Source organism: Symphalangus syndactylus, chromosome 18, assembly GCF_028878055.3.
Source record: "Symphalangus syndactylus isolate Jambi chromosome 18, NHGRI_mSymSyn1-v2.1_pri, whole genome shotgun sequence".
Taxonomy (NCBI): domain Eukaryota; kingdom Metazoa; phylum Chordata; class Mammalia; order Primates; family Hylobatidae; genus Symphalangus; species Symphalangus syndactylus.
Window position 1 is genome coordinate 57756639 of NC_072440.2, and position 24635 is coordinate 57781273.

The 24635-nt window shown below is 48.4% G+C and overlaps 1 protein-coding gene across 19 annotated transcripts in view; it reads left to right on the forward strand.

Moving 5' to 3' along the window:
• Positions 1 to 12976: 12976 nt before the first annotated feature.
• The window catches only part of AP1B1 (adaptor related protein complex 1 subunit beta 1), a 60865-nt gene continuing 49206 nt past the window's right edge, over positions 12977 to 24635 (forward strand). For 7 of the 19 annotated variants that reach the window (XM_055251928.2, XM_055251931.2, XM_055251932.2 and 4 more), the window contains exon 1: positions 13029 to 13168. The gene's annotated coding sequence lies outside the window, so the exon portion shown is untranslated. Of the gene's footprint in view, positions 13169 to 14793; positions 14902 to 24635 lie in introns of all 19 variants that reach the window. The other 12 variants (XM_055251933.2, XM_063623369.1, XM_063623371.1 and 9 more) reach the window with 8 other exon arrangements.

Consider the following 24635-nt stretch of genomic DNA (forward strand, 5'->3'; position numbering starts at 1 on the left):
ACAAAAAAGTCCAAGAAGCACAAGTGACAGAATGTAGTCGGAGCTCCTCCTCCTTCTACTGCCAGCTATGGACTGAAGGCTGCTGGCCCCGGCCGATGCCCAGTACCCACAAAGCCTCCTGTGTCACCTGGTTGCCAGGAAACAACCAAGTCAGGCTAGTGGCTCACAATGGCCGACCCCACAGACCCACCCAATGGCTCACAATGCCCATCCCTGCTGCTGCCCACCTGGTGGCCACCCTGTCCCTCTGTGGTGACTGCACTATTCGTCCTGGGCTGCCTGAGCTTTCCAGTCCTGGGAAAAGTGCAGGGGGTTGGGGGTTGTTATTGGAAGTCACCCTGGGCAATGAACTCAATAGAAAACCCTGGTTACTGAAGTCAGTTCCATTAGCATCTCTGTTTTCCTGAGTCTGGCAGCTTTCATTTGCTCACCAAATGTAGTTACACACAAATTTCAGACTGCTTTTGTAAGTAAATGCTTCTCTCCTGCCTAACAAGTGTTAGTTTTTGTCTTCAACTTGACCATAGCAACTCCTAGAGCCCTGTTCCCACTCCCGATAAAGCATGATGACTGTGACTTGAATGAAACCCTAGGACACATCACACTTTCCCTTCCTTGTCTATTAAAAATGGACTGAACTCATCCTTCCCAGTTCTGAAATGCTAGGATCTACCAACTCTGTTTTCTCCCTCTGTTTCTTTCTTCCATGGCAGGGATATTCAGATATTTCTTTTACTAACAATGCATAAAGCATGTTTTTCTTACACAAAATTGAGAACCACATAGTGGGATACCACTGTCCTCATTTGATGAATGTGAATAGTAAATATCTGGCAAGCCTGACAGTGTTCCAACTGTTTTATACTAATTTATCCTCCAGAAACCATTCCATTTTACAAATTTTACAGAATCAATCTAGTTGGAGAAGTTAAGTAGCTTCCCCAAGTTTCCATGACTGCTCAAGATGGGGCCAGGATTTAATCCTGAATAATCTTGATCCCCACAAGCCGATCGTGATTCTCAGAAAGTAAAGGTAGACGTCATGCTTGGAGGGGAAGTGACCTTGTAGATTAGTATTTTTTTAAAGAATAACAGTTTTTTGATGTGGATTTTAAAATGCCTCCCCTTCATTCAACATTAAGTCTCTTATAAGTGCCAATACTGCATGTGTGAAACAGTCCCAACCCTCAGTGAGTTCAGGCAGATGAGCAAACAAAGGCTTAGAGGGTTCAATCGTCTGAGGCTACACTGCTGGACAGTGAATCAACCTGGAATGAAAACGCAGATCTATCTGACCCAAAATTAGATGTTGGGGTAGAGTTTGGATTTTATTCTGGAGATGAGAGTCAGTGAACCATACAGGGGCGAGGAGTCTCCATCCGATGTGTTTGCAGTGACGTCACTGCGCAATGGAGAGGGCTTGATGAAAGCAATGGGGCTGATTAAGAGACCCTATGTGCACCTGGAGAACAGTGGGACTAAAAAGGCAGCAGCAGTGACTGAAGTGGAAGGAAAAGTTTTGTGATCATTTGGGAGATAGAACAGGAAGTGCTTGGTGATGAGACGTGGAAGAAGAGGGGAAGGAAAAACAGACTGCTAAGGCCGTAGTTTGATGGCCTGTGTAAATAGCAGAGATTCTCCCCTAGACAGAATGTAGGAAGAGGAAGAGGTGTGGGGAATGAGACAGTTTTGAACTCTAAGTGTCACATTGAACTGGAACACTCTGGTTGAAAATTGGATATAAACCTCTCTAGGCTAAGTCCATTCTGTGACATCCCAACTCATGTTTTCAAAAGTAACACACACACAGTAACTCCAACCATTAAGGACATTTCCTAAAATTTACATACTAAGAATATGACAATTTTTTTGGGATAACTTTCTTAGGGAAACTTTGAATTTATGGTTGTAGCAAATGAGGTGTCACGTAAAATAAAACTGTTACATAAGAACAACATTTAAATTCTGTTTGTCATAACAGCATATAGAAAACAATTGAAGCCATGGGTATGACCGTGATTGCTTTAAAAAGCTGTGTCTAATAAGGGGAAGGGTTTGGAGAGAAAGGAGACTTGGGGAATAGGGAAGTGTACGTGGCATGAAGTAAAGCCTGCAAAAGTGAAAAGCGAGAGTCAAGGCACCTGAGTGTTCATCAGCAATGGCTGATCTGGTGAGTCTCATCAGAATGGAAGTGGTGTCTGCTTCTCATTTCTGTAATGACCTCACCTAGCACGGGGCCTGGTCAGTAGGTACTTTATACCTAATACCCCAATGAACAGAGTCATATTTTGCCAAGAAGGCAGAAAAGCCACAAATGCCATTGCCTGTGGCAACTCAGTGATTGGGGATGTGTGGGAGTAAGCTGAGCGTCAGCAGCTGGGAAAGAGTGAACCAGAGGTAAGAAAGTAAAGACATCAACTGAGGGCTTCTCCTCCTAAAAGTTTGGCTGAGAAGAGAGATGTGGGAATAGTTAAAGGGAGATATATGGTTAAGAAAGTTTTCATTCCCCTCCCCCCCATAAAGATGAATATACTTTTATGTTAAATGGTAAGAACCAATAAAGAAAACATGTTTACAATTGGAAGAGAGGGAGAATTAATAACACATGATGCCCAAGAAGGCACAAGTTCGTGCAATCCAGAGTGAGGACAGATTAGCTTTGGACTGATACAAAATCAAGAAGGGAGAAAGCACTGTGTGACTAGAGACATTCCTTCTAAAGGAGAGGTTTCCAAAAGCTCTTTTCATGACTAGTTTCTCTCTGTTTAAATAGACTTGTCAGATAACTACTCTAGGAAAGAGGCAATTATGTATAGAGAAGCCTACACTTTAGAAAAGCTTGATACACCTTACAAACCCCAAATAATGTCTTTCCTCAACAGTGAGTAAATTGAAAAGCAATTTGAGCAAAAAGCCAGAGGCTCAAATATAAATAGGTGCATCATAAAAGTTGAAGAGGGGGCTAATTAACTCCCTCAAAGAGTTAAAAGAAAAAGCAACAACTGGGGGAAGAGTGAAAAATAAGAATAAAAGTATATGTGGTTGCAAAAAGTATGAATGTTTACAAACCCTGTGACCACAAAAGAGACCACAAAAGGGGCCACAGGGAGTGTTACCACAGGAAGAAAAGGGTTGCTTCAAAAAGCAGAGGAGTGGGGGTAATAAAGATTCCATTTTGTTGAAAAGATTTGAGTAAAGTTTGAGGACAGTTAAGTGACATGTTGAAATGTGGAAAACCACAGTGGAAGAGGAAAAGACCCGATAAAGTTCAGTTTCAGCAACCAACATCCAGTGAAATTCTCAGGACCCAGTGACTGCATTCTATGTAAATAATAATATCGGTTGAGGTCCGAGGAATGTCATTAGATACCATTTTGGATGATACTTGTGGACTTGAGGTGAGGTCTATTTTGTTCCAAATCAGTGCCTGCATTTAACAACAGACATACACAAAAATACATATCCATGACCATGAAAACTGAAGAATTTTAAACTTGCTAAGCAGGAATATACTGGGAAGCATTCCCATGAAAATAGATTTTAAAGCTTTTTTTTTTTGAGGGGAATTCTAGAGCATATTTAAAAAAACAAAACACTATCCTATGACAGGTGCAAGTTTGGGAGAGCAAAGGAAAGCAAATAGAAGTAATGTGACTTAAATTAATCAATACTTTAATTCTGTGAAGGAAGCTGAAACCTTATTTATTGGTGAGTCTGGAATAAATTCATTTATTCAGCTATTCATTCAATACTCATTCAATACCTGTGCCCTTAGCACATGACACACACTTTGTAAGTGTTCTGGAGGTCGCTTTGACCAAGATAAACAAGATTTCTGTTCTTGTATAACTTGTCTTCTAGTAAGGGAGTCAACAGACAGTGTGGCCCATCCCTGCTATCTTTGTGGCCTAGGGTGGCTGTTGATCTTCAGCTTTTGTATATTCGTTCCAGAGAGCAGGATGGAGGACAGGAAGAAGAAGGATTTTCTGGAAGTTCCACATAGCACAGTGCTTACAAATTATTGGCTTAAAGGTTAGTCATATGGCCATACCTAGCTACACGGGAGACTAAAAGAAAAACCATGATCATCACAATGATTGATGACTACGGTGTGTTCTTTGTGCACCACGCATGGTGCATTGCCTCCTTTAGGCCACATAGCAGCCCCGAGGAATGGGCATCAGAGGAGACAGAGGCACAGAAAGGGCAAGTGACTTGCTCAGGGTCACATGGCTAGAAACAGCAGAACCTAGGTCCCGACCTAGATCCGTGTGGCTGTCCTATCTTCCTCCCAGCTCAGCTCCTTTCCAACTGCATGAGGATTGCATGCCCTCAACTATGAAATGGGGATAACAACTGTGCCTGCCCCATGGGGATATTGTGCAGATTAAGGAAGCCAGTCCAGTTTCATGATTTTTGAATGGAATCTGGCACATGGTGAGTTTTTGGCAAATGGCACCGCCATCATCAAAACCGTCATCACCGTTATTACAAGTCCCAGCTGGAAGCCAAATGAGTGATCATCCAGTCCAGTGCCCTTGTTGTACAGATGGGGAAACTGAGGCCTGAACTGGGGTCAGTGGATCACTGTTGGTAATTAGCAAAGGAGTAACAGAGATCTTCACGAGGCTGAGGCCTGCCGTCTCCAGCCTCCCCACACCCCCATGAGCGCAGCCCCAGTGGTGGTCTCAGATGGCACTAACCAGCTTCGTACCACCAGCTGCCCAGGGTAAAGTGGATAAGCCACAGCACTGAGAGCTCTGACAGGTGCAGCTGGCTGCTTTGCCTGGGGAATTTGCCCTGCTCGATGTGGGAAACCCCTCGGGCAAGCCAGACGCCAACCCCCCCTTCCATGGATTCTTCCCACTTCCCAGCCACCCTGTCACACTGAGGGCCATCACTGTCCCCTTGGACATGGCCTCAGAACCCCCTGGGAATTAGCCAAGGCCCGGGCTGGAGAGTCTGGGCGTCATAAGTCCAGCTCGGCCCCAGATGGAAGCTCAGCTTCCACATGCCTCTTTACCCAATTAGAAGTGGGCACTACTCAAGCAGGGTCCCAACCTTCATGCAGAGACCCAAACCCCACTCCTGGGAGCATGTAACCCTATCCCGATAGGAGAGTGGGGGTTAACACTCACCCACAGAGTCCCATCACCACTTTTGTTCCCAGAGTGCCCCAGTTCCAAGATGCCCACTTATCAAAAGACCCTCTATTGATACAGAGGATGTGGTTTTTAGGTCCAATCCTGGGTTTTCTTTTGTTCTGTTTGGCCCATGGGTCGGCAGGTAACTGCAGTTTCTTGCTGTTGGCACTGGCTTGGGATAAGTCTGTCCTCATCCAGCCACTGGTAGCTACAGGGCAGTTAGGAAAACTGGACTCTGAGCAAGTCCCACTGGGAGGACCCAAGGCAGATGGGTTTTGGAGACCCTGCTCTCTAAGGACCTGCCTTAGAGCTGAACCAGTTGAAGACCTGAATCAATGTACCCCCCCAATTCAGTCAGCGTCCAAGCACAGAAACAGAAACACCAGGGAATATAGATTAAGAGATTTGTCTCAGGTGTTGAACTTATGTCATTGTGGAAACTACTTAAGAAGTTTCAGGCTGGGTGTGGTGGCTCACACCTGTAATCCCAGCACTTTGGGAGGCCAACGTGGGTGGATCACTTGAGTACATGAGGCAAAACCCTGTCTCCACAAAATATACAAAAATTAGCCAGGTGTGGTGCATGTGCCTGTAATCCCAGCACTTTGGGAGGCCAAGACAGGAGGATCACTTGAGGCCAGGAGTTTGAGACCAGCCTGAGCTACATGGTGAGACCTCCCTCCAACCTCTATTATTTTTAATTAATACAAATTAAATTAATACAAAAGCTCCCATTTAAGGGGGACTTATAGGTGCCAGGCACTGTACATTAGTTCTACAATTTAATCTCTACAGCAACCTTGCAAGAAGGCACAACCAACCTATGTTAGTCTGTCTTGTGCTGCTTTAACAGAATACCTCGGTAATTTATAATAAACAGAAATGTATTTGGCTTACGGTTCTTGAAGTCCAGAGTCCAAGGGCATGGTGCCAATATCTGCTCGGCATCTGGTGGGGGCCTCCTTGCATCTTCCCATGGCAGAAAGGGAGAGAGTGAGAGAGAGCGCAAGAGATCTAACACACAGCCTCAAGCCCTTCCGTGACTGGCATTAATCCACTCATGAGAGTAGAGACTTCATGACCCAAACACCTCCCATTAGGCCCCACCTCCTAACACTGTTGCAGTGGGGACTGCCAACATGTGCTTCCTGGGGGTGCATTCAAACCATAGCAAGTCCCATTTTTCAGATTGGAAACTGAAGTCCCACAGCTGAAGATCTGAGCCCAGGTGGAGGTGAGAGCTTGGGCCTTTTCTCTTCTCTTCTCTTCTCTTCTCTTCTCTTCTCTTCTCTTCTCTTCTCTTCTTTCTCTTCTCCTCTTCTCTTTTCTCTGCTTTCTCTTCTTTTCTCTTTTTGACAGAGTCTCGCTCTGTTGCGAAGGCTGGAGTGGACGGGCATGATCTCAGCTCACTGCAACCTCTGCCACCCAGCTTCAAGTAATCCTCCTGCCTCAGCCCCCCTAGTAGTTGGGATTACAGGCACGCACCACCATCCCCAGCTGATTTTTGTGTTTTTAGTAGAGACGGGGTTTCACCATGTTGGCCAGGCTGGTCTGGAACTCCTGACCTCAGGTGATCCACCTGCCTCAGCCTCCCAAAGTGCTGGGATTACAGGTGTGAGCCACCATGCCCATCTGAGAGCCTGGGCTTTTTCGATGCATCGGCGGAGGGTAGTTCAGCACAGGGGTACCTGAGAGAGCAGAGCTCTTCAAGAGGGAGCCTGTGGTGTACAGCCAGGAGGGGCTGAGCAGGAATTTGCTACTGGGAAAACCAGAAATGGTGCACTGAGGACATCTGCAGCAAGGAGAGCTGGAGGCAAAGGCTGGGATCCCTGGCAAGCTCTAGGCCTCTCTGCCCTGGGGCTTGTGCCAGGCCTGGGCTGGGTGGGAGGGATGGGAAGCTGCCTGCCCTCAGCAAGCAGGTGGAGGCTGGTGTTCCTGAGGCTGTGGACAAAGCCACCTCCTGCCTCCTTTTAGAAAGGCTCTGTGGCAACTTTTAGAGATTTGCAGGATGAAAACAACAAAAACCAGCAAGCAAACAGAGACTGGAGTAGAGGAATAGTAATCACAGAGGAACAAGAGCGCGGAAAGGCTGGGAATGTATATAGAAAGGCATAGCGGCCCCTGTGAAAGGATGGCATTTGAAGGGAACGGTGGCGGTTAGTGGCACCTGTGCGCACTCTAGTGGGCACAGAGGGAAAGAATACTTAATTTGTTCATGTATTTATGCACCCATTCATTGTGGAGGGAGGATGGGAAGGACTTTGCTCTGAGATTCTGAGCATCAGAAAGGGGAAGAGACTTGCTGAGGGTCACAGAATGCCAGTGGTAGGGGTCACAGTGGGTCATTTCACGAGACTGCATGAACTCTCAACCTTCCTGGCATTGGATGAAAACTCATGAGGCAGGTAAGTGTGAGTGGAGAAGAAAGCACGGGGCCTGCCGTCATCAGCCCTGGCCTTGACTCCCCGCTCGGCCCATTGCTGCTATGGGAAGCTGGGAAAGTCCCTCAACATTTCAGGACTTCAGTGGCCTCATCTGTAAAATGGGGTTATCTTAGCATGTACCTATTGAGAACGGTGAGAGTTAAATGAAGCGTTGGATGTCAAGGGCATACAACGATGCTTGGCCCATGGTAGGTGCACAGTTCTCAGAGGAGAGAAACTGAGGCCCAAAGAACTGGCCAGGCCGGGTGCAGTGGCTCACGCCTGTAATCCCAGCACTTTGGGAGGCCGAGGTGGGCAGATCACCTGAGGTCAGAGGTTTGAGACCAGCCTGGCCAACATGGTGAAACCCTTTCTCTACTAAAATACAAAAATTAGCCAGGCATGGTGGTGGGTGCCTGTAATCCCAGCTACTCGGGAGGCTGAGGCAGGAGAATGGCTTGAACCCAGGAGGTGGAGGTTGCAGTGAGCCAAGACCGCGCCACTGCACTCCAGCCTGGACGACAGAGCGAGACTCCGTCTCAAAACAAAACAAAATAAAAACAACAACAAACAAAATTAGCCAGGAGTGGTGGCACAGGCCTGTAATCCTAGCTACTCGGGAGGCTGAGGCAAGAGAATCACTTGAACTCGGGAGGTGGAGCTTGCAGCGACAAAAGCGAAACTCTGTCTCAAAAACAAAGAACTGGACAGCCCTGTCTCCACCAGCCAGCTCAAATGGGGCAGGGCATAAAAAGTCTGGGGCTTGGGGAAAAGTTTTAAAATGTCCTGGCTGGTCACAGGGGCACATACCTATAATCCCAGAATTTTAGAGGCCGAAGCAGGAGGATCGCTTGAGGCCAGGAGTTTGAGACCAGCCTGGGCAACATAGTGAGACCTCATCTCTAAAATAGATAAAAATAGGCTGGGCGTGGTGGCTCATGCCTATAATCCCAGTACTTTGGGAGGCCAAGGTGGGCAGATCATTTAAGGTCAGGAGTTCTGAGACTAGCCTGGCCAACGTTGTGAAACCCCATCTTTACTAAAAATACAAAAATTAGTTGGGCGTGGTAGGCAGATTGGGCAAAAAGAGTGAGACTCTGTCTCAAAATAAATAAATAAACAAAAATAAAAACTAGCCAGGAGGTAGTATTATTGTCAGCAAGTATGTATTTCTCGGGAGGAAGCCAGCACCCTCTCTCTCTCTCTCTCTCTCCAGGTGGGCTTGGCTATCATTGGCTCTGCTCCCCCCATCCTAGGGCAAGGAGCTCCTCCTGGGCCTGGGGTCTCAGAGGGCTGGGGCACCCACATGTGCCCCAGTTGTGGCGGTTCCAGTTGCAGCTGTCAGCATTTGATGGTGTGGATGACTCAGGCAGTGTGGCTAGGTGGGTTTAGTGGTGGGGGCAGAGAAGGAAGTTCCCTTAGATGCTCCCTTCCCGGCTTCTGTCACCCACCTCTGCAAGCTGTAACTATCCAGCCTTTGGCTTTGAACTGTACTTCCTCTTACTAGTATACTTTTAGCTTTCCTGCCAGATCACGCTGTGGGAGAGCAGGTCCAGGCCCTCATAGAAGTAGGGGAGGAATCAGTTCTGCCCACTGGTCTTTTCCTTATCTCTACTTGGGGACAGTCATGGAACTGTCATGGAATTGTTGGGAAAGTTTAATGAGTTAATATGCAGAAGCGCTTCACACAGTGCCTGGTTAATGGTTAACTGTTAGTAGTAGTCTCACCCTTCACAGTTCAGATTGGGTGTCACTTCCTCCAGGAAGACTTCCCTGACTTTCACAGGCTGAATTTGGTGCCTGCATCCCCTGTGCCTCCCTGGTACTTCCTACCACTCTGAGTCATAATTGTCCCTTTGTTTGTCTTTCTCCCATATTCAACAGTGAGCCCCCAAGGGGGGATTGTGCCATACCCTGTTCACTGTTGCATCCCCAGTGTTCCTGGCTCAGGTGGCAGTGACAATTATATTTTAGGTGAATGAATGAAACTCATGAGAGCTGGGGCTCTGGGACCAGGCCCTCAGCCTTGTCACTCATATGCTATTTGATTTAAGTTCTCAGGGTTGAAGTTCCCCCCAAGATGAAATGGAGCTAAAACAACCCCTTCCTCATGGGGCTGATGTCAGGAGCAAATGAGATTTTCTGCACACTACCTGCCAAGCTACGTGTTCCATAAACATTCACTGTAGTTCTGCAGTTCCTGATTAAATACATTCTACTTGGCCATGTGTGTTGGCTCACGCCTGTAATCCCAGCACTTTGGAGGTGGATCGCTTGAGGTCAGGAGTTTGAGACCAGCCTGGCCAACATGGCAAAACCCCATCTCTACTACAAATACAAAAATTAGCCAGGCATGGTGGTGTGCAAATGCAGTCCCAGCTACTCCGGAGGCTGAGGCAGGAGGATTGCTTGACCCTGGGAGGCAGAAGTTGCAGTGAACCAAGTTTGCAAAGCTGCACTCCAGCCTGAGTGACAGAGACTCTGTCTTGAAAAAAAAAAAAAAAGCCAGGCGTGGTAGCTCATGCCTATAATCCCAGCACTTTGGGAGGCTGAGGCGGGCGGATCACCTGAAGTCAGGAGTTCGAGACTAGCCTGGTCAACATGGTGGAACCCCATCTCCACTATAAATACAAAAATTAGCTGGGTTTGGTGGCGGGCGCCTGTAATCCCAGCGACTCGAGAGGCTGAGGCAGGAGAATTGCTTGAGCCCGGGAGGCAGAGGTTGCAGTGAGCTGAGATTGCTGCCACTCCACTCCAGCCTGGGGGACAGAGCAAGACCCCGGCTCACCAAAAACAAAACAACAACAACAACAAAAACCCTCTACTTGTCCAGGCATCCCTAGCCCCTCCAACCCAAAGGAACTTCAGTTTTAGCTCTGGACTCCCATAGCCTCCCAGTATGTCCCCTGTCACAGCATCAGTCACACTTGTGACTTGCTCCTCTGTCACCCCCTCTCCCCGCAAACTGTAGGCTGAGCAAGGGCAGGGCCTTAGCCTCACCCATCCGACTATCCAGCACCCAGCCCAGGGCCTGGCTCAAACCAGAGGCTTGGAAAATGCTTTCTGCAGGACTCAGACACCTGGCTCCCTGGCACTGGGCCGGCAGGGGCGGCCTGTGAGGTTTTCCTGCCTCGGCACAGTTCTTTTCTCTGGATTATACCCTTTCCTTCTCTCTCAGCCTATGCAACTCTGTTCTCATTCAGCAAGACAGCGCAAATGCCATCTTCCCCAGGAAGTCCTTCCTGAGCCGCCCGGTGCTGTGATCTCTCTCTCCTTGGAAATCTTAAAGCTCTAACTCCTTCAACCGCTGACTTGCCACTTGCACATAAGCTCTCCAGCTTGATACCTTTAGGTTTGTTGGTTTGTTTTGTTGGATAATTTTTCTCTTCTGATGTTACATTCCCAATGAAATTTTGTTTTCCACTGAGGTGGGTGGCATTTACCAACATCTATCATCAGAGAAGGGCAGTTCCTCCAGAAAGTTGCATATCACACATGCTGCATGGCAGATACATACACATAAAATTATTCCAGGCACACAGAGGAAAGATCGTGTGAGGACATAGCAAGAGGGCGGCCATCTGCAAGCCAAGGAGAGAGGCCTCAGAGGAAAGCAGCCATACCAACACCTTGATCTTAGACTTCCAGTCTCCAGCACTGTGAGAAAATACATTCCGTTGTTGAAGCCAAAAGAAAAAAAATTCCATTTGTTCCCTGACTACTTTTTTTTTTTTTTTTTTTTGAGACAGAGTCTCACTCCGTCGCCCAGGCTAGAGTGCAGTGGCGCAATCTCGGCTCACTGCAGGCTCCACCTCTCGGGTTCACGCCATTCTCCTGCCTCAGCCTCCAGAGTAGCTGGGGCTACATGCACCCGCCACCACGCTCGGCTAATTTTTTGTATTTTTTAGTAGAGACGGGGTTTCACCGTGTTAGCCAGGATGGCCTCCTTGACTACTTTTAAAAAGGATTTAAAAATGTAATAAGGTGGCCGGGCACTTTGGCTCACACCTGTAATCCCAGCACTTTGGGAGGCTGAGGTGGGCGGATCACAAGGTCAGGAGATCGAGACCATCCTGGCTAACGCGGTGAAACCCCATCTCTACTCTGCTCTGTCACCCAGGCAGGAGAATCGCTTGAACCTGGGAGGCAGAGGTTGCAGTGAGCCAATATCACGACACTGCACTCCAGTCCAGGCAACAGAGCGAGATCCTGTCTCAAAACAAACAAACAAAAAAAATGATCTATCAAGTCTGGAAGAATATTCACCCAAATATTAAAAGTGATTGTGTTAGGTCAGTGGGATTGCAGATGGTTTTTTTCTTTCTTTTTTTTTTTTTTGAGACGGAGTCTTGCTCTGTCACCCAGGCTGGAGTGCAGTGGTGTGATCTCGGCTCACTGCAAGCTCCGCCTCCCGGGTTCACACCATTCTCCTGCCTCAGCCTCCCAAGTAGCTGGGACTACAGGCGCTTGCCACCACGCCCGGCTAATATTTTGTGTTTTTAGTAGAGACAGGTTTCACCGTGTTAGCCAGGATGGTCTCGATCTCCTGACCTTGCGATCTGCCCGCCTCAGCCTCCCAAAGTGCTGGGATTACAGGTGTGAGCCACCGCACACGGCCATTTTTTTTTTTTCTTTTTTTGAGACAGGATCTGGATCTGTCGCCCAGGCTGGAGTGCAGTGCTGCAATTATAGCTCACTGTAACCTCAACCTCCTGGGCTCAAGCTATTCTCCTGCCTCAGGCTCCCGAGTAGCTGGGACTACAGGTATGAGCCACTGTGTCTGGCTGAAGGTCACCTGTCTTAAGAATGGAAGGGTCCAAACTAGAGCTGTAAAACTAGTTTGGACACAGGGAAACCCCTCTGTAATCCCAGCACTTTGGGAAGCCGAGGCGGGAGGATCTCTTGGGTCCATGATTTCGAGACCAGCCTTAGCAATAAAGTGAGACTCTCTACAAAAAATAAATAAATAAGTAAATAATAAATAATTAGCCAGGCATAGTGCTGCGCGCCTGTGGTCCCAGCTGCTTGGGAGGCTGAGGTGAGAGGATCACCTGAGCCCGGGAGGCGGAGGTTGCAGTGAGCCCAGATCTTCGAGCCACTGCACTCTAGCTTGGGCAACAGAGCAAGACCCTGTTTCAAACAAACAAAAAATGAGTAACCTTGAGCAAAACCCTGCCCCTCTTAGAACCTCAGATTTGCCGTCTTTACACAGAAGATGGACTTCAAAGTCCCTACGACCTTGCCCGGCCCCCTCACGCTGAATTAGCTAGCGGGCTGGTTTCCCACGGGCTCTGCGGCAGACTGCAGCATAGCAGCGCCGCGGCTGCCGAGGGGTTAATACAGTTGGGCTCCTCCCCTTTTCTTGCCCCGCCCCACGGGCACCACCCCCTCCAGGGTTGTACCCTTGACCCCGCCTTCAGGCCTTGCGTCCACCGGAAGTACCCGCGCGCGGGCAGCTCACTTCCGCCCGGCAGGTGACGGCCGCGGGGCTCCGAGCCGCCGGCAGCCCGGACGCACCGGGAGAGCGAGACGTGGAGGCCGCGGACATTTTGGTGCCAAGCCGAACCGAGCCGTGGCGCCGAGAGCTGTTGGAACCTGAGGGTGAGGAAGCGGGGACCCGGGCGAGCCAGGAGAAGAAGTGGGGCGAGGAGTCAGGGGTCCTAGGTGAGGGGTTTGCGGGGTCAGAGGTCATGAAGAGGACGCGGCGCTGCAGGGGCGCAAGCGGCGTCCCCAGCCAGAGGAGGAGGAAGGGCTGAGGGTTCGTTCATTCATTCGCGTCCGCTTGGCCGCCGGCCTGTTCCTCGGCCACCCCAGAACCGCAGCACCTCCTGGGGCTTCCGCCCGGAGAGACAGGATTTAGGCCCCAAGGAATTCCCCACTGGCCGGAGGGAAAACTCTTCGGGCTCTGGTTTCCTCTTTCAGACTCACCCCCATGGCCATCCTGAGGCCTCCTCGTTGTTCAGGGCGTTATCTCTTTGCCAAGATTGAAAAAGAAGAAAGAAGAAAAAATTAGAAAACGGTCCCGTGCTGCCCGCCTCTGGCTAGGCACTGGCTTGGTCTTGTCTGTTGGAGCCTCTAAAACAAGTTAACTGAACGGGGACACCGGTGATAATGCTGCAAAATAACGAGGGAGATGCTTGCTAGTGGCTATCGAGTCCCTTCTGTGTACGGGGCACTGTGCTAAGCACTTTCCTTACAATGACACATTTAAACTTCACAGCAACCTTTGTGGGGATTAAATATCCCTATTTTATCGATGAGGACACTGAGGCACAGAGACGTTAAATCCCGCATGTAAGGTCATTCGGGTAGTAGAGGCAAGGCCAGGTTTCCTGCCCAGGCTTTCAGAGACCTGCAAAGTACAGAGACAAAGGAAAGACTGAAGTAAGGTTGGGGTGTAGGGGATATTTAAGACTTTTAGCCAGACATGATGGCTCACGCCTGTAATCCCAGCACTTTGAGAAGCTGAGGCGGGTGGATCGTGAGGTCAGGGGTTCAAGACCAGCCTGACCAACATGGTGAAACCCTGTCTCCACTAAAAATACAAAAATTAGCCAGACGTGGTGGCGCACGCCTGTAATCTCAGCTACTTGGTAGGCTGAGGCAGGAGAATCGCTTGAACCCAGGAGGCGGAGGTTGCAGTGAGCTGAGATCGTGCCACTGCACTCCAGCTTGGGCCACAGAGTGAGACTCCGTCTCAAAAAAAAAAAAAGATTTTTAGCTGCCGTTGTATTTATTTGGATTTATGTCACGATGTAGCCTTATTGCTTTTTATCTGATCTTCATAAGGGCCATTCGATTTACTTTCTTTAGGATAAAACAATCCTACAGGCTGTTGCTATTAGTGACACCTTTCAGGGCAAGAGTCTAAGATTTTCCTGACTTTTGGAAACAGTGAGACACAAAACAGGCTATCCGTGAAAGCTATTTGAAGATTATCGAGAACTTCTCTTCAGAGTGGTTGAGCTGCATTCCTTTTGGTCTAAAAAGAGAGGAACCACGTGACCTCTAGGGGATCTTTTGGTCCTAGGCTCTGGAAGAAGGTACCCAGAGGAAGAATATTTGCCTTTCTGAGAAATATGCAGGCCCCATGGCTTCTTGCCAGAGCAGAGCACATCTTACTTGGGAGGTGGTGAGATGGTTTGGTGGCTGGAGGACTAGGCTGTATGAATGAATCTTAAGCCTCATTCCATTGTGGATATTCACTTGCTTCAATTCTGCCTCAGTTTCCCTGACATCAACATGCGAAAGACCTGCCGCCTTCCTGTCTGCTCCTAGGGGTATGAACCTGTGAATGAACCCATGAGGGCTTCCACGTGCTTCTGAAGAAAGTTGTATATAAATATTACTGTAATACCTTTTATTTTTAGCTGTATGATCTATTCTCCTAGTTCCATTGAATTCACAGAAACTTAATATTGTCACCTTATATTCCCATCCTTCCAAGGGAGGATTTGAGATGAAGCAACTTGTCACAGAGGGTAGGAACATGAGCAGAGCTCAGAGCATCTGGTTTTCTGTCCTGAGTTGAGCCCACCAGTCTCCTCTGACCTCTTAGAAACTGTCATGAGGAACAGCTTCAGTAGGTCTCAAAGAGTCAGATCCCTCAGAGATTGTGTGGAGATCATCTGTTGAGTGTAGGTCAGTGGAGGCTTCACCTTGAGCTGCTTCAGGAGCCCAGAGGTATGATGGAAAGATCACCTGACTCCCAGTCAGTCAGCCCTGGGTTCAACCCCAGCTCAGCAGCTTCCTGGCAGTGTGACCTGAACTGGATGGTTGACATAGGCTGGCCCTCCTTTACCTCAGTTCTAAAATAGTACTGGCCACCCTTTCTGACTCCTCTACCCCCGGTTTGTGTGAGGGTTAGATGGGAAAATCTGTGCAGGGCCTGTGATTTTTGGGTGCTTTGACTCTAGGCAGACTGATGCCTGCTGGGGGCCTGTGTCTGAGGAAGGCTGCCAGCCTTGGCTTCTGGAGCGTTACTTCCTTCTGCAAACAGAGACCTTAATGTACGCAGGACTTTTTCTACCCTTCTTGTTTCACTTCCTAAAAGTAGTTCAGAACAAGTTCAATTTGTTGGTCCCTCTGGCTTTGAGCTTGGGCTTGCATCTTTTTCTAGTTATCCTCTGAAACTCTTGCATGTCTTAACTACTCACTTCCCAGGAACTTCCCATGTCTGGCACCAAAGCCTGACGTGCTGACAGTAAGCAAACATGGCTTGAGTTTTGCACTTCGCTGTGTTTCTGAAGGTTGAGGTGACATCTGTGCCTTGCAGACATTTCTTTTTCTCAACAGGTCTTTTTGCCTAGGAGAGATCGTTGATCTTATCACAGCCCAGAAGTGATTTTTCTGTTCTTTATCTCTTCACATGGAGGGGAACAAATGCTCCTGAGAAAAAATGTCAACAGAGCAGTTAGGGAATCCTTAAAGAAAATTCTGCTTGAAAATTCATCAGTGGCTCCTAGTTGCCCTCAGGCTAAAACTCGCATCCCTTAGCATGGCATTCAAGGCCCTTTGGACTCTGACCCCTGCCTTAGCTCTCTTTTGTTATCTCTCCTGCTCCGCACTCACCTTTTCCCAAGCTCCAGTCAACCTCAGCTGCTTGCTACTTCTGCAAGCCCCAACTCTTTTTCTTTTTTCAAGACAAGACCTTGGTTTGTTACCCAGACTGTAGTACAGTGGAGCTGTCATAGCTCACTGCAGGCTGCAACTCCTGGGCTTGAACAGTCCTCCTGCCTCAGCCTTCCAAGTAGCTAGTACTACAGGCGGGTGCCACTGTGCCTGGCAAATTGTTTTTATTTTTTGTAGAGATGGAGTCTTGCTGTGTTGCTCAGGCTGGTCTCAAACCCCTGGCCTCAAGCAGTCCTTCCGTCTGGGCCTCCCAAAGTGCTGGGATTACAGGCGTGAGCCACCACACCTGGCCTCCCAACTCTTTATACCTCTCTGTCTTTGCTTTGTGCCCTTCCCTCTGCCCGAACACCATTTCCTGCTCCCCCAACCTTAGCTGCCTAGCTGGAGTGCTACTTGGTTCTTCCCATCTTATCATCACCCCTAGGTCTGAGCTAGATGCCCCTCCTTGATGTCCTGTGGCAAGGGTCACAGTGGATTGTGATTGTTTATTTGGCTCTCTTCTAAGTAAATAGCTCTTTTTTTTTTTTTTTTTTTTCCAGACAGAGTCTCACTTTTTCGCCCATGCTGGAGTGCAGTGGTGCGATCTCGGCTCACTGCAACCTCCGCCCCCGGGTCAAGCAATTCTCATGCCTTAGCCTCCAGAGTAGCTGGGATTACAGGTGCCTGCCACCATGTTTGGCTAATTTTTGTATTTTTAGTAGAGACGGGGTTTCACCATGTTGGCCAGGCTGGTCTTGAACTCCTGACCTCAAGTGACCCACCTCCCTTGGCCTCCCAAAGAACTGGGATTACAGGTTTGAGCCACCGTGCCTGGCCAGTAAATAGCTCTTAATCCTTGACGAAGACCTGCCTTAACTATGTCTCCAGCACCTAGTGAGGTGTCTGGTACATAGTTGGTGCTCAGCAGGTACTGAATGAGTGAATGAATGAATATTGCATTGAATTGTTAGGATTCCTTGACTCCTAAGGGGTTCAAAGCACTTTCTAGATTATCTCTTGTCCATCCTCATGTCACCTCATAGAGACAGGGAGAAATCTGATCACTGCTGAGACTACTTTCAAACTACAGTTGGTACCACCAGACAGCCACCAGAGTGTTTCAGGGCTTCCAGAGACCTGGGAATCTGGTACGGAGCAGGGAAGTGGTAAACTCTCTCTCTCGGTAGTAGTAATAGTGGCTAACATTTATCAGGCATTTTGTGGGCCGGGCACTGCTAAGGGCTAGGTATGTATTGACTTGTTTTAGCCTCACAAACCCCTCAGGCATGTAACATTGTAGTTCCCATTTTACAGTTGTGCTGCAGTTGTGCCTGTTTGCTTTGTAGAGCCTGGGAGAGCCCCTGTCCTACCTGCTATGGCTGCCTTCACCTACCCACTCCTTGTGTTTAGATTGTCCCCTCTTATATAGTGGAGCTGAGGAAGGACTTGGCTATGGCTCTACACTCCTATGCCTCATGCTCTCTGGGTCTTTAGCCTTGGACTTGACCTCTGACCTCCGTCAGGAAGGGAGGCTTCTCCTGGTTGTGGTATGAGTGTGGCCTAACTCTGGGTTGACCCCACAAGGCCCAGAGTTCATCAGTTACTGGGATGCCTTAGTCACTGATCCCCCAGGTTACCACCAGTTACCACAGTCCACCCTGTGGACTCGGAGCTGGAAGGTGGTAGGTTTGAAAGTCAGGTCTCAAAAGCTTTTTTTCTTTTTGAGATGGAGTCTGGAGTGCAGTGGCGTGATCTCAGCTCACCGCAAGCTCCGCCTCCCAGGTTCACGCCATTCTCCTGCTTCAGCCTCCTGAGTAGCTGGGATTACAGGCGCCCGCCACCACTCCCGGCTAATTTTTCTATTTTTAGTAGAGACGGGGTTTCACCGTGTTAGCCAGGATGGTCTCGATCTCCTGACCTTGTGATCCGCCCACCTCGGCCTCCCAGAGTGCTGGGATTACAGGCATGAGCCACTGCACCCGGCCCAGGTCTCAAAAGCTTTAAAACTGAACCTTCAGTGTTCATTTTCGGCATTTCAGTAGCTGAGTTCCATAGAGGAACAGACTTGGGTGGCAGATCCTTTTTACCACACCCTCCTTACAGTTAGGATCTTAAGCCTATTGGGAGTGGAATGACACAATTTCAGTAGAGTCAGCCTTGGATCTGCTGCTGTGGTGGTCTTCATTGCCCAATCTCCGAGTATTGGGTGGCTGGCTGCTGGGACACTGAGGACAGAGACTTCCTAAGTCCAGCATTCATTCAGTATTTATTGAGGCCTGCTAATGCCTGGTGCTGGCTTATGCATGGTCAACAGGCCAGATATGGCTTCAGGCTTCAGATAAGCCCTCTAGTTGCTTACTTCATTCTAATGGGAGAGAGAGACAAAGAAGTAGAGAAAAAAATGCAGTGATTAGAAAAACCAATAAGCCACGAGGGAAACAAAAGGCATAGCATCCAGAGCTTGTTAAAATATAGGTCAGATGTCAGGACTCCTCTGCTCAAAACCCTCCAGTGGCTCCAGCTCACTCAGTAAAAGCCAGAGACCTCACGCTTGCTCATAAGGCCCTCCGCTTTCTCCTGTGACTTCCTGACCCACTGTTTCCTCATTGCTCACTCAGCCACATTCACTTCCCTTCTGTTCCTCAGACATGCCAGGCACATACTCACCTTTGCACTGGCGATCTCTTTTGCTTGGCAGGCTCTTCCACAGACAATGTCACCTGTCACCTTCTCAAGGAGGCCTTCTATAGCCACCCTAGTTAAATTTTAACTTCCCTTCCTCCCCTCTCCCCTCCCTATCTTCCTTCCCTCCTCTTTTTTGCCTCCATAGTGTTTATCACTATCTAAGATGTTATGTATTTTACTCACTTATCTTGCTTACGGTCTCTTTCCCCCATTAGGATGTAAACTCCATGTAGGGAAGGATTTTTGTCTGTTTCTTTCACTGCTGCATTCCCAACATGTAGAAGTGTTCCTGGTGCACGGAAGGTGCTCAACAAATGTATGAATAAGAATACTGGGGGATGTGGACAGAGAAATACCTTCTTAAGGTTGTACATGCATGGCCAGGTGCTGTGGCTCATGCCTGTAATCCCAGCTACTTGGGAGGCTGAGGTCGGAGGATCATTTGAGGCCAGGAGTTCAAGACCAGCCTGGGTAATTTAGCGAGACTCCACAAAAAACTTGAAAAGATTAGCTGGGCACGGCACATGCCTGTAGTCCCAGCTATTCAGGAGGCTGAAGCAGGAGAATTGCTTGAGCCCAGTAGTTTGATGCTGCAGTGAGCTATGATCACACCACTGCACTCTAGCCTGGGTGACAGAGCAAGACTGTCTAACAAAAAACAAAACAAAAATAAGATAGTACATGCAGGAAAGGTATTTTTTTTGTTTCTTTTTTTAAGCATCAGAGGTATCACGCTGGAAGGGAAGTTGTCTTTGAAATGAGATCATCTAAGCTGAGATTTGAAGGATAAATTGGAGCGGTTAGGAGAGGACAATCCAAGCAGAAGGATCAGCAAGGGTAGAGATAGTGAAGAGTTGGCTGTTAGAGGAACAAAGAAGGCATGTGGGCCTGGAGGCAAGGACCTGGTGCTTCTATCCTGTGCCAGAGCCCCCCACCTTCTGCAGCTCTGTCACTCTGAGCTGATACCTATGGGAGCAGGTGAGAGTGACTTGGCCTCACTGAACATTTCTCCCACTGGAGATGTTGCCACCTGATCTTCTACCCTTGCCCTTTCTTCTCTCTTTCATAATTTACCCACTTAGCTTCCATTTATTGGCTGTAAACGTGCTAGGGATCTGGCATGTTCAATTTCAGTATAGTTAGAATAGCTTGACAATCAGAGCAGATGTATCTCTGATCCTGGATAACCCAGTGAATGGAACATGGAGAAGCTGCTCTAGCAGAGGTTGGTTTACAAAACATGAAATTTGCCCAAGAAGAGAGTTGAGCACTGGTCATTCAGGTATTTATTGAACACCTGTTTGCCAGGTACCGGCCTAGGAGTCAGGAATACGATAGTGAACACAGTGGACAAAATCCTTACCCCCATTTATATTACGGAATTTATAGGGGGAGAAAAAATAGACAACATAAGTATATTTTACAGTGTGTAGGTAATAGGTAATAAGTACTTCGAAGGAAAAAGGGCAAAGAGGGTTAGGAAGTGGTGGGGATTATGGGGGAGGGGTATACAATTTTAAATAAAATGGTCAAAGAAGGCCTCAATGAGAAGCTGACATTTGAGCCAAGACCTAAAGAGGTGAGGGACTGAGCCATGAGGCTGTCTGGAGAAAGAGCTTTCCTGGCAAAGTGAATAGCACGGGCAAAGGCGCTGGAGCGGATGCGTGTTGTGTTCAAGGATCAGTAAACAGGCCTGTGCGGCTGGAGCTGAGGGAATGATGGGGAGAAGAGTTCAAAGGGTGCACGCGTGAGAGAGAAGCGGCATGCATCTCTTACAGGGCCTGTGGGCTATGAGGCCATGGTAGGGACTTTGGCTTTTACTATGAGTAAGACAGAGAACCGTTGGAAGACGTTGAGCAGAGGGGTGCTACTGTCTGACTTAGACTGTAAGAGGATCATCCTGGCTGTTGCTGAGATGGGGTGTCAGCAAAGCAGTGTGGGAGCAGCTTTGTTAGCACTCTCAATGGAAGGTGATGCTGGCTTGGAGCTGGGGGGTAGTGATGGAGCTAGTGAGAAGCTGCTCATGGATTCTAGATTCATTTTGAAGGTCGGAATCCAATAGGATTTGCCGATAAAGGAGAGTATGTTGTTAAGGGTGACTCAGGTTTTTAGCCTGAGGCCCTCTTAAAGATGGTGCTGGCAGGAACTAGATGATGTAGACTGCAGGGTGAGCCAGTTGGGGAAAGGAAGGAAGCAGGAGGTCAGTTTTTATCACATTGTTTGAGCTGCCTGCTAGTCATCTCCACAGTAATGTGGAGATGTCAGTTACACAGTTTGGACATGTGTGCCGGGGGTTCTGGGGAGAGGTTGGGCTATGTGGATGGTATGTAAAGCTGTGATACCAGATGATCCACCAAAGAGGCAAAATAGCATAGATGGGGAGGAGAAGAGGTACCAGGCCTGAGCCCTGGGGCACACAGTGTTGAAGGAGAAGGAGAGGAACAAGCAAAGGAGACTGAGAAGGCGCAGACAGTGGCGTAGGAGGGCAGGCAGAGAGCATGGCATCCTAGCATTTGAGGGAAGACAGGTTTTCGGGGAGGAGGGAGTGATCAGTAGTGTCAAATGCTTATCAGCATGAGACTTGTCATTTGACATGACCATTGTGTCTTCTGCTGGCAGGACCCAACGCACCTGGCATCCAGGACCATTTCTGAATCTCATTCTTCCTTCCCTAGCCTTGTCTGCTCCTTTCCCTTCCAAGTCCTTTCCTGCAGCCAGGCAGGGGGGCTCACAGACTTCTTGTTTTGGCCTTAGGTAAATCACTCATCTCTCAGTGTCTCTAATTCCTTGTTTTTTAAGTGAATTACCCTGAGAATTAAATGAGAAGGGTTGTAAATCACTTAGCAAGAATCTGTTCCCCAGCTAGTGTTGATTTAATTGTTGTCAGTTCCCTCCGTTGTCACATTGGCAATTTCGTGGTGCGTCTCTGTGCCACCTCCACTCTTGCCTCTCTAAATCTGACCTGTCTTTCCATGTCAGCCAAGCCCCTCTTCATCTAACAGAACTTCCCTTGCTGCTCCACCTGTCTCAGAACCCTACTCCTCTGGAGGCATGATCACTCTGCTGTTCCCCTGCAGTCCTTTACCTGGCCTCTAAATCTGTAAGAGGTCAGTGAGAAAAGACTGTCCTTTGTTTACTGTGTGCATGCTTCCGTGTGGGGCACAGTTCCAGGCATGGAGCGGATGGTGCTCTACACTGTTAATTTGACAGATCTTCAGAAAGTGTTCCCATTACATAGACGGGAAAACCGAGATCACACAAAGCCTTGTTCTGTAGTCTCTGGCCTCTTTCTCCTCATCTCGATTAATTTAAGTATTGTTCAGAAGAAGCCTTACTTACTTTATTTTCAAGTCCAGAGGAACTTTTCTTTTTCTTTTTTTAAGATGGAGTCTTGCTCTGTCACCCAGGCCGGAGTGCAGTGGTGCGATTTCAGGTTCAAGCGATTCTCCTGCCTGAGACTCCTGAGTAGTTGGGACTATAGGTGCTAGCCACCAAGTCCAGCTAATTTTTGTATTTTTAGTAGAGATGGGTTTCGCCATGTTGGCCAAGCTGGTCTCGAACTCTTGACCTCAAGTGATCTGCCCGCCTCGGTCTCCTAAAGTGCTAGGATTACAGGCATGAGCCACCGCACCCACCACTTTTTTTTCTTCACAGCAGATCTTTCCACACACTACTGCTTATAGATCAGTTCAGAAGTGGTAACCTGATTCTCGAATGGAGTTCTAAAGACTCAAAGCCAATATAAGAATGTTTGCATGTGACATTTGTCTGCCTTTAGTTCCTTTTCATTCTGAAGTCTTTAATTGCTAGTGGGCCTCAGGAAATTGACTTTTTTTTTTTGTTTTTTGAGACGGAGTCTTGCTCTGTTGCCCAGGCTGGAGTGCAGTGGTGCAATCTCAGCTCACTGCAAGCTCCGCCTCCCGGGTTCACGCCATTCTCCTGCCTCAGCCTCTCCGAGTAGCTGGGACTACAGGCACCCACCACCATGCCTGGGCTAATTTTTTGTGTTTTTAGCAGAGATGGGGTTTCATCGTGTTAGCCAGGATGGTCTCGATCTCCTGACCTCGTGATCCGCCCGCCTCGGCTTCCCAAAGTGCTGGGATTACAGGCGTGAGCCACCGCACCCAGCCTAACTTTTTTTTTTTTTTTTTGAGACAAGATCTCTCTCTGTTGCCCAGGCTGGAGTGCAGTGTCACATTCACAACGCACTGCAGCCTCAACCTCCCAGGCTCAAGCAATCTTCCCACCTCAGGCTCCTGAGTAGCTGGTACTACAGATGTGTGCCACCACACCTGGCTAATTGTTGTATTTTTGTAGAGATGGGGTTTCGCCATGTTGCCCGGGCTGGTCTCGAACTCCTGCGCTCAAGAGATCTGCCTGCCTCGGCCTCACAAAGTGCTGGGATTACAGGTGTGGGTCACCGTGCCCAGCCAGGAGATTGATTTTGACTAATCAGTTTTCATCCAAATCCCGGGAGGCCTGTTACTTCTCAAGCGCATCCAGACAGGCTTTCACTAGGCACATGACCAAACTTGACGTTCCCTGTTGTCCAAACTGGATGGGCTGGCCCTAAAATAACCTGTAATTCAACATCTGCAGGGATGTGTGGCAACCCATTTCACATACTCTTTAGCCTAGAGCATGTATGTTTCTGCCAGGGCTTCATTCAGAGAGGAGCAGTTAGTTGCCTTGCTGGACAGAGTGGGACATGTGTGACCTTATTAGGGGGCAGCAGTGGAGAGTGCTGGCACTGCCATTTTCTAGCTGTGTAACTCCAAACAAATGCCTTGACCTCCCTGGTACTTCAATTTCCTCACCTATAAACTTGTGATAATATTAAAACCTTCATGGATTATCATGAAGACTAACTTTTTTTTTTTTTTGAGACGGAGTCTCGTACTGTCACCCAGGCTGGAGTACAGTGGCACGATCTTGGCTCACTGCAACCTCCGCCTCCCAGGTTCAAGTGATTCTCCTTGCCTCAGCCTCCAGAGTAGCTGTGATTACAGGCACCCGCCACCATGGCTGGCTAATTTTTTTGTATTTTTAGTAGAGACAGGTTTCACTACGTTGACCAGGCTGGTCTCAAACTCCTGACCTCATGATCTGCCAGCCTCGGCCTCCCGAAGTGCTGGGATTACAGACGTGAACCACCACGCCCTGCCATGAGGACTAACTTTAAAGCTCTTTACATAGTGTCTGTCACATGGTGCACATCCATTTACCATTACTACTACCACTGCCACCTTTGTTCCACATTTCATGCTGAGCCTAAAGAACACAGATTATTTTCTCATAGTTATTGAAAGAGCCTGTCTGAGTTCGGTAACCAGGTTTTCTCAGAGAGAAAGTCTGAAATCTGGTTTTTCTACTGCTGACTCACCTTTTAGTCTTCCAGCTGGCCTTACCTGTTTCCCCATCTGTAAAGTGAACTTAAGTATTTACCTATAAGGACCTTTTTCCTTTTTTTTTTTTTTTTTTTTTGAGAAAGGGTCTCACTCTGTCGCCCAGGCTGGAGTGCAGTGGCATGATCTCAGCTCACTGCAACCCCCGCCTCCCAGGTTCAAGCGATTCTTCCACCTCAGCCTCCCGAGTAGCTGGGATTACAGGCACCTGCCACTACACCCAGCTAATTTTTGTATTTTCAGTAGAGACAGGGTTTCACCATGTTGGCCAGGCTGGTCTCAATCTCCTGACCTCAAGTGATCCTCCCACCTCGGCTCTCCCAAAGTGCTGGATTATGGGCATAAGCCAGTGTGCCCGGCCCCTTTTC